Source organism: Rutidosis leptorrhynchoides, chromosome 6 (assembly GCF_046630445.1).
Source record: "Rutidosis leptorrhynchoides isolate AG116_Rl617_1_P2 chromosome 6, CSIRO_AGI_Rlap_v1, whole genome shotgun sequence".
NCBI classification, from domain to species: domain Eukaryota; kingdom Viridiplantae; phylum Streptophyta; class Magnoliopsida; order Asterales; family Asteraceae; genus Rutidosis; species Rutidosis leptorrhynchoides.
The window spans coordinates 21,167,525-21,178,311 of NC_092338.1; positions in this window are offsets into that span (position 1 = coordinate 21,167,525).

Genomic DNA, 10,787 nt, shown 5'->3' on the forward strand with positions numbered 1-10,787 from the left:
AGGAAGCTAAGAAGAATCTGTTCGTTTCGATCCAAAATTTGTATCTGATGATTGTCCTATGTTTCTTTTTATTTTCCTAATGGTAATCTAATTGCGATATAGTTGATTCTTAGAGTGTGCAAGTATTTTCGCAGTTTGTATGAGATGACATGTTATTTTCGCTAGTTGTTCAAGTTCATGTATTGAAGGTAACTAGAATTTGGCCCGGGTTGCGCGTTGCTGCAACGTAATCATTTCTTTACATTCGGAAATTGTTAACAATTATAGTTATATATATATATATATATATATATATATATATATATATATATATATATATATATATATATATATATATATACGGATGTGTAAAAAACCGTGAAAAAATGAAATTTGCATTTCATATTGGTATGTAAATAGCGATATTAAAAAACAGAAAAAGTATAATAATTATTTAATAACTTGTGATATTTTTTAAAAATTCTTTTGAATTTAAGAGCCCGTGGTGTTGAAAAATTTTAAAAGTTATGTTAGTAACTTAACGTGTACAATTTTTTTTTTCTCACCATTAATATCGTTTTAATTATTCTTATGAGTTTAACAGTCCGTAGTGTTGGTTTCAGAGCCCGTGGGTTGGACAGGGTAAAATATTTTACAATTATTATATACAATTATTGAAAGGACCCGTTCATATACATTATAAACGATTCACAATAGTTGATTACATCGCGAGGTATTTGACCTCTATATGATACGTTTTACAAACATTGCATTCGTTTTTAAAAGACAAACTTTCTTTACATCAAAAATTGACGGCATGCATACTATTTCATATTACATGCAACTATAATTGACTTAATATTAATCTTGATAAACTCAACGACTCGAATGCAACGTCTTTCAAAGTATGTCATGAATGACTCCAGGTAATATCCTTAAAATGAGCTAATGCACAGCGAAAGATTTCTTTAATACCTGAGAATAAACATGCTTAAAAGTGTCAACCAAAAGGTTGGTGAGTTCACAGGTTTATCATATCAATCATTTCAATATATTAATAGACCACAAGATTTCCGTTTATAAATATATGTACACCCGCAAGTGTATAAAAGTATTCTATAAGTTGTAGGCACCCGGTAACAAGCCTTAACGTTCATGTTTTACCCTCTGAAGTACACCAGATCAGGTGTGTTTAAAATAACCTCGAAGTACTAAAGCATCCCATAGTCAGGATGGGGTTTGTCAGGCCCAATAGATCTATCTTTAGGATTCGCGCCTACCGTACATTGACAAGTAGTTTAATGTTACCAAGCTAAGGGTATATTTCTGGTTTAAACCCACATAGAATTAGTTTTAGTACTTGTGCCTATTTCGTAAAACATTTATAAAACAGCGCATGTATTCTTAGCCCAAAAATATATATAAAAAGGGAGTAATGAAACTCACAATACTGTATTTCGTAGCAATTATATATATGACGGCACTGAACAAGTGCAGGGTTTGTCTCAGATTCACGAACGTATCAATATTGTGATTCAATATTGCAGGAAAGTACGTAGACGCAACGAAAATGATAAACGTTAAGTTGACCTCACGAGCAATACCCTCGATCAATACCCATAACCTCCATAGCTATAACCCATAATTTTCTTAGCTCTATCCCGTTTGAAAACTTATTTTGAAATCGTCTGAATATAACTCCGTCGTAGTATTATATGTATACTAATAATATCTTGCAATAATACAAAAAATATATATATATGTAATTCGATTGAGAGAGTTTAGAGAAATATATTTTCAAGTTTCTATGAAATAATGAAACCTATTGAATTCTATTTATAATAGATTTTTGAATTATTAAAGTGAATTATTAAAGTATGAATTATTAAAGTGAATTATTAAAGTATGAATTATTAAAGTAAATTATTAAAGTGAATTATTAAAGTATGAATTATTAAAGTGAATTATTAAAGTATGAATTATTAAAGTGAATTATTAAAGTAAAAGTAAAGTAAAGGTAAAGTTAAAGTATAGTAAAAGTAAAGTAAAGGTAAAGTTAAAGTATAGTAAAAGTATAAAATTATGTACGTATAATACGCGTATAAATATATATAATATTAATTTAAATCGTTATATATATTTAATAAAATAAAATATAAATATCGTTATCTTTATCATACTGGTTAAGTAATGAGTTGTCAAAAGTGGTTCTAGATATTTATAAAAGATATATACGTTTTAATAATAAAGTTCTTTTTAAACTGAAAACGTTTTTTGTACTTTTGAAACTAAATCAAATAAATATGATAATTTTGTTTTCCAAAACTAAATATATTTAAGAATCATTTTGTTAAAAGGTTAAAATAATGGAAATCGTTATATCATAAAACATTTTAGAAAAGTAGAATTATATATATTCATAATAGGTTTCAAGTTTTTAAATTACAGTCTGTTGGTGAAGCATGAGATAAAGTCCAAAGATTGAATAAACGTATGAAATCATCTTAATGAAAAATGTCGAGTTACTTAACTTGTCGATATCCAACATCTAAGTTATTTACACTCCACGTTCTTATTTTTATATTAAATAAAATGAAAGTTAACATAGTTATCTTATCAAGGTCACGAGGAAAATATTATAAAACATGCCTTGGAAATTAAACAGGAATTTTCACTAACCCTTGTCTAGTTCCCGTTAATTGACACATTTGTTCTTACTTATAAATCACTTTACCATTTTCCGAATGTTGTCAAAAAGAATAGATTTCTTAAATCACAGTGGACCTCATAACATAGGCCCGTAATCATATCATAATGTATCTGATAATTCAATCATTTGATATTATCTCTTAATTCTGTCGATAAATATATAGAAACAAATACGTTCATGTAAAGTATCATATATCTAATACTTTGTTAATGTTTTCAATTAATATTATATATTATATATACATATCTATATACTCATAATTGTTCGTGAATCGTCGAACACGGTCAAAGGGTAATTGATTACATGAATGTAGTTCCAAACTTTTTGAGATTCAACATTACAAATTCTGCTTATCGTGTCGGAAACATATAAAGGTTAAGTTTAAATTTGGTCGGAAATTTCCGGGTCGTCACAGTACCTACCCATTAAAGAAATTTCGTCCCGAAATTTGATCGAGGTCGTCATGGCTAACTATAAAAATGTTTTCATGACGAATATGAGTTGATAAATAGAGTTTTATCATCATTGAGTAATATATATAAAACAATTTGATTACGCGAAGAGTATAAGTGAAGCTATCGCAAGAGGGTGAAATGAGTAAACGTATATTTGTTTTAACCGATGACGTAGTTATGATTGATTTCTGGAATTCATGGGATTTAAAGAAAATCTTTACAATAAGATTTAGTTCTTCGGCGATTAAGGAAATCATGATCTTCTTGGATTAAATGCGATAATCTGTCTCGATTTCTCTGTCTGATATCTTACTATAAATCCACCCCCTTCGTTTCTTTATTTCCACAGCTCACACCTTCTAGTCTTTCTCCCCAATTCATACTTTAAAGCATTCGTTAATATGCTTCATCCAGTATTGATTCTTGATATACTCTTAACTTTCATATCTGTCATTCTTCTTTTTCATCTACCACCGGCGGAAGTTATTTTCTTCTACCATTACCTTAGAGTTATTGTGTTTTTCATTCTCCCGTGTCTTTATATTGCTATTCGCATTGATATACACGGTTTGTAATTTCGGGGTTGTTATCGGGCTTTATATTCTCCATTATATTTCAGAGCTTCATGCTTTCGTTTTAACTTCCCGGCCTTAAGTCAAGCGGATAATGGTCCAGAATTCGTAGATATGAATTTTTGGATGAACATAGTTAATGTTCCAAGAAGAATATCGTAATGGCACGATCTTGATTTGACAAATTACCAGAATATCCAAAAATATAGAGCTATCAAGATGATATGTTCTTAATATGTTTGGAAATTGGGTAGAATGTAAGAGTCGTGTAAATAGTACATGATGACGGTATGTTCTGTGAATCATCACGTTCCATTAGAAACTCAGCATGACTTACTGTAATATAATCACGTTGATCAAGTGTCATTATATTATACTAACTCATGCTTCAGTTCCCAACACTACTTTAAAAACATTCCTATTTTAAATTCGAATTTTTTTTTTCTTTTCAGAATTTAAAAACTAACACAGTTTCTTTTTATGTTGTAACGCAGATATTACGAAGAGATAAAAGATTTCGGATAAGAATAGTTGTGAAAATATCTTCAGGAATATCGAAGATATTTATAATAAAAGATACGATAATATCTTAGAATTCTTAACATAGATGGATGATGAAGAAGATTTATCTGTGAAGGTTTAGAATAAGAAGTAAGGTGTTTGCTAACGATTTCAGTAGACACTGAATCATTTGGATCATTTGAAGGCAGGTTTAGTCTTTGTGATTTGTCCACAGCCTCCTTCATGGTCTGCTCAATCCGTTTTCCAGTTTCAAACCTTCTCTTTTTTTAGCTTTACCACCATACTATTCTTTATCATCAAACTTTTGACTGTTAAAGTCGTTTACAGTTTTTGCTGCTTCATCAGTATTTTTCCAATTTCGGAGAACTAGTTCATAGTTTGGGATGTTTTTCAGAAAATTCACATTCGAAGTATGTAAGTCTAGGAGATAGACGTTATATGTATACATATAACTTTTGACGTAAAATTGTCTCGAAATTCAAAATACTGATTGCTAATTCCCAGTAGTTGGTGTGACAATTATTGTTACAGGATGTAGGTGAGTACATGATGGGGTTTTAATGAATAAGTATAGTGGCTTTTCGGAGAGGCTTAAGTCGAAGGTTAATAAAGTTGTTGATAAGTTTACTGCTAATGTGGCGAGATATGAAAGGTTTCCCGGTAACCATGATGAAGGGTTTATTCGTATAAACAAATGAAGGTGATTTGCTGGAGCTGAGACAAAACTGTCTATTTTGGAAAGAGATTGAAAAATTATATTTGGTAATAAATATCAAAGGATCTGACACGGATACGTGTTAAACTATAACTTTGGTTTCGAGAGCTTTTCAGGTGCATGACAGTGGGTAATGTGTGGTTGGATCATCATCTCGCATGTCTTTAGGAATTTCGAAGTGTTTGAACACATATTTTAATTGTTAATATACATATGATGTTCTAAGATTTTGAATGATACAAATATTTTTGTGAGTTCCATGAATAGAAATGAGGTTCTAGGACAGTTTTGAAGTCAAAGTATAATTTTGAAAGATGTATGAATCTAAGAGTGATGATTTCGGTTATATCTTGAATTGAATTCTGAGATTTCAAAATCAAAATATGTAATTAGATTTTGAATTAGTATGGTTGTTTTGATTTCTATAAAAGAATGTATATTGTTGTGAAAGTAGGGAGTATAATGGATGACTTGCTGAATCAGATTCGAAGAATGTAACATATTAATTGTGAATTTATATATCTCTCGGGTATTACCTACCCGTTAAAAAAAAATTTCACAATTAATATTTTGTACAAAAGAATTTTATTACAGTCTTTATGGAATTATATATGTGTATATTTCTTCAGATGTAATATAGATTTAATGAGTTAATATTAAATTAAACTCATTGATTTATGGTTAAGGCTAGGATAGATAATTTCTAAACTTTAGAAATTACATAATCGCCGTAGAATGTTTCCCCAATGAAGTTATGAATCAATACTTCGTCGTTGTGGTATTCCTTGGTATCTACATGGCATATGACGTCGATGCTCGTGGGACAGATTGTGAAGTTGAGGTTTGCGATGCGATTGTTGTTGGTGGTGGTAATGGTATTGTTGATGTTGTTGATGGTGGTACTGGTTATGCTGCTGGTGCTGCTGCTGGTGTTTGTAACCTTTGCACCATATTCTCCAAAGCCACTACCAGAGTGCGAAGCTCGTTGACTTCTTCTATTACACCGGGGTGATTGTCAGTTCGGACGAGCGGATAAATAAGATCTAGAATTTGGTGTAGTATATAATCATGATGAGATACTCTGGAAATGAGAGAGAAAATGGTGTTTCGGACAGGTTCGCCGGTAAGTGCTTCAGGTTCATTGCTAAGAGGGCAATGTGGTGGATGAAAGGGATCACCTTCTTCTTGTCTCCAATGGTTAAGTAGATTACGAACCCATCCCCAATTCATCCAGAATAGATGATTGCTAATTGGTTGATCCATTCCGGTCACGCTGCTTTCGGAGCTCATGTGGAAATCCATATCGGCATAGCTGTCGGAATCCGAGGAACTCGAACTGGTTGAGGGATCCATCTTGTATGATCAGGGAAAGAATTTTTTTTTTTGTATGAAATAGATTGTAGAATTTAGAGTTGGTATTCTTCAATACATAATTTACATATGTATATATAATACCAAAATCTCATAAATTACGGAGGAGTCGTTGAAAGATGTCAGTCAAAGTTCACAGTAACAGATATGATAAGATAAGAATTCGTCTATACACTATTATGCAATATATTTAGGAAAACGCGTCTAGACTTAAGAATGATAAGCAGGTAATTTCCTAAGGATGGTAAGTAGATGATTTTCGACTAAAAATGATAAGTAAAACTTTTGACATGCAGACACGGTCGAAGTCCAGACTCACTAATGCATCTTAACAACTATCAGTTAGACACACTAATGCAAGACCTGGTTCGCTAAGACCACCGCTCTGATACCAACTGAAAGGACCCGTTCATATACATTATAAACGATTCACAATAGTTGATTACATTGCGAGGTATTTGACCTCTACATGATACGTTTTACAAACATTGCATTCGTTTTTAAAAGATAAACTTTCTTTACATCAAAAATTGACGGCATGCATACCATTTCATATTACATGCAACTATAATTGACTTAATATTAATCTTGATAAACTCAACGACTCGAATGCAACGTCTTTCAAAGTATGTCATGAATGACTCCAGGTAATATCTTTAAAATGAGCTAATGCACAGCGGAAGATTTCTTTAATACCTGAGAATAAACATGCTTAAAAGTGTCAACTAAAAGGTTGGTGAGTTCATAGGTTTATCATATCAATCATTTCAATATATTAATAGACCACAAGATTTCCGTTTATAAATATATGTACACTCGCAAGTGTATAAAAGTATTCTATAAGTTGTAGGCACCCAGTAACAAGCCTTAACATTCATGTTTTACCCTCTGAAGTACACCAGATCAGGTGTGTTTAAAATAACCTCGAAGTACTAAAGCATCCCATAGTCAGGATGGGGTTTGTCAGGCCCAATAGATCTATCTTTAGGATTCGCGCCTACCATACATAGACAAGTAGTTTAATGTTACCAAGCTAAGGGTATATTTCTGGTTTAAACCCACATAGAATTAGTTTTAGTACTTGTGCCTATTTCGTAAAACATTTATAAAACAGCGCATATATTCTCAGCCCAAAAATATATATAAAAAGGGAGTAATGAAACTCACAATACTGTATTTCGTAGCAATTATATATATGACGGCACTGAACAAGTGCAGGGTTTGTCTCAGATTCACGAACGTATCAATATTGTGATTCAATATTGCAGGAAAGTACGTAGACGCAACGAAAATGATAAAAATTAGGTTGACCTCACGAGCAATACCCTCGATCAATACTCATAACCTCCATAGCTATAACCCATAATTTCCTTAGCTCTATCCCGTTTGAAAACTTATTTTGAAATCGTATAAATATAACTCCGTCGTAGTATTATATGTATACTAATAATATCTTGAAATAATACAGAGAAAATATATATATGTAATTCGATTGAGAGAGTTTAGAGAAATATATTTTCAAGTTTCTATGAAATAATGAAACCTATTGAATTCTATTTATAATAGATTTTTGAATTATTAAAGTGAATTATTAAAGTATGAATTATTAAAGTGAATTATTAAAGTATAAATTATTAAAGTATGAATTATTAAAATAAATTATTAAAGTGAATTATTAAAGTATGAATTATTAAAGTGAATTATTAAAGTATGAATTATTAAAGTGAAAGTAAAGTAAAAGTAAAGTAAAGGTAAAGTTAAAGTATAGTAAAAGTATAAAATTATGTACGTATAATACGCGTATAAATATATATAATATTAATTTAAATCGTTATATATATTTAATAAAATAAAATATAAATATCGTTATCTTTATCATACTGGTTAATTAATAAGTTGTCAAAAGTGGTTCTAGATATTTATAAAAGATATATACATTTTAATAATAAAGTTCTTTTTAAACTGAAAACGTTTTTTGTACTTTTGAAACTAAATCAAATAAATATGATAATTTTATTTTCCAAAACTAAATATATTTAAGAATCATTTTGTTAAAAGGTTAAAATAATGGAAATCGTTATATCATAAAACATTTTAGAAAAGTAGAATTATATATATTCATAATAGGTTTCAAGTTTTTAAATTACAGTCTGTTGGTGAAGCATGAGATAAAGTCCAAAGATTGAATAAACGTATGAAATCATCTTAATGAAAAATGTCGAGTTACTTAACTTGTCGATATCCAACATCTAAGTTATTTACACTCCACGTTCTTATTTTTATATTAAATAAAATGAAAGTTAACATAGTTATCTTATCAAGGTCACGAGGAAAATATTATAAAACATGCCTTGGAAATTAAACAGGAATTTTCACTAACCCTTGTCTAGTTCCCATTAATTGACACGTTTGTTCTTACTTATAAATCACTTTACCATTTTCCGAATGTTGTCAAAAAGAATAGATTTCTTAAATCACAGTGGACCTCATAACATAGGCATGTAATCATATCATAATGTATCTAATAATTCAATCATTTGATATTATCTCTTAATTCTATCGATAAATATATCGAAACAAATACGTTCATGTAAAGTATCATATATCTAATACTTTGTTAATGTTTTCAATTAATATTATATATTATATATACATATCTATATTGTAGTGACCCGAACTTTTCCATGTTTATATATATTAATTAAGATTGATATTTACATGATTAAATGTTTCCAACATGTTAAGCAATCAAACTTGTTAAGACTTGATTAATTGAAATATGTTTCATATAGACAATTGACCACCCAAGTTGACCGGTGATTCACGAACGTTAAAACTTGTAAAAACTATATGATGACATATATATGAATATATATATATATAGTTAACATGATACTATGATAAGTAAACATATCATTAAGTATATTAACAATGAACTACATATGTAAAAACAAGACTACTAACTTAATGATTTTTAAACGAGACATATATGTAACGATTATCGTTGTAAAGACATTTAATGTATATATATCATATTAAGAGATATTCATACATGATAATATCATGATAATATAATAATTTAAAATCTCATTTGATATTATAAACATTGGGTTAACAACATTTAACAAGATCGTTAACCTAAAGGTTTCAAAACGACACTTACATGTAACGACTAACGATGACTTAACGACTTAGTTAAAATGTATATACATGTAGTGTTTTAATATGTATTTATACACTTTTGAAAGACTTCAATACACTTATCAAAATACTTCTACTTAACAAAAATGCTTACAATTACATCCTCGTTCAGTTTCATCAACAATTCTACTCGTATGCACCCGTATTCGTACTCGTACAATACACAGCTTTTAGATGTATGTACTATTGGTATATACACTCCAATGATCAGCTCTTAGCAGCCCATGTGAGTCACCTAACACATGTGGGAACCATCATTTGGCAACTAGCATGAAATATCTCATAAAATTACAAAAAATATGAGTAATCATTCATGACTTATTTACATGAAAACAAAATTACATATCCTTTATATCTAATCCATACACCAACGACCAAAAACACCTACAAACACTTTCATTCTTCAATTTTCTTCATCTAATTGATCTCTCTCAAGTTCTATCTTCAAGTTCTAAGTATTCTTCATTTATTCTACAAGTTCTAGTTACATAAAATCAAGAATACTTTCAAGTTTGCTAGCTCACTTCCAATCTTGTAAGGTGATCATCCAACCTCAAGAAATCTTTGTTTCTTACAGTAGGTTATCATTCTAATACAAGGTAATAATCATATTCAAACTTTGGTTCAATTTCTATAACTAAAACAATCTTATTTCAAGTGATGATCTTACTTGAACTTGTTTTCGTGTCATGATTCTGCTTCAAGAACTTCGAGCCATCCAAGGATCCGTTGAAGCTAGATCCATTTTTCTCTTTTCCAGTAGGTTTATCCAAGGAACTTAAGGTAGTAATGATGTTCATAACATCATTCGATTCATACATATAAAGCTATCTTATTCGAAGGTTTAAACTTGTAATCACTAGAACATAGTTTAGTTAATTCTAAACTTGTTCGCAAACAAAAGTTAATCCTTCTAACTTGACTTTTAAAATCAACTAAACACATGTTCTATATCTATATGATATGCTAACTTAATGATTTAAAACCTGGAAACACGAAAAACACCGTAAAACCGGATTTACGTCGTCGTAGTAACACCGCGGGCTGTTTTGGGTTAGTTAATTAAAAACTATGATAAACTTTGATTTAAAAGTTTTTATTCTGAGAAAATGATTTTTATTATGAACATGAAACTATATCCAAAAATTATGGTTAAACTCAAAGTGGAAGTATGTTTTCTAAAATGGTCATCTAGACGTCGTTCTTTCAACTGAAATGACTACCTTTACAAAAACGACTTGTAACTTATTTTTCCGACTATA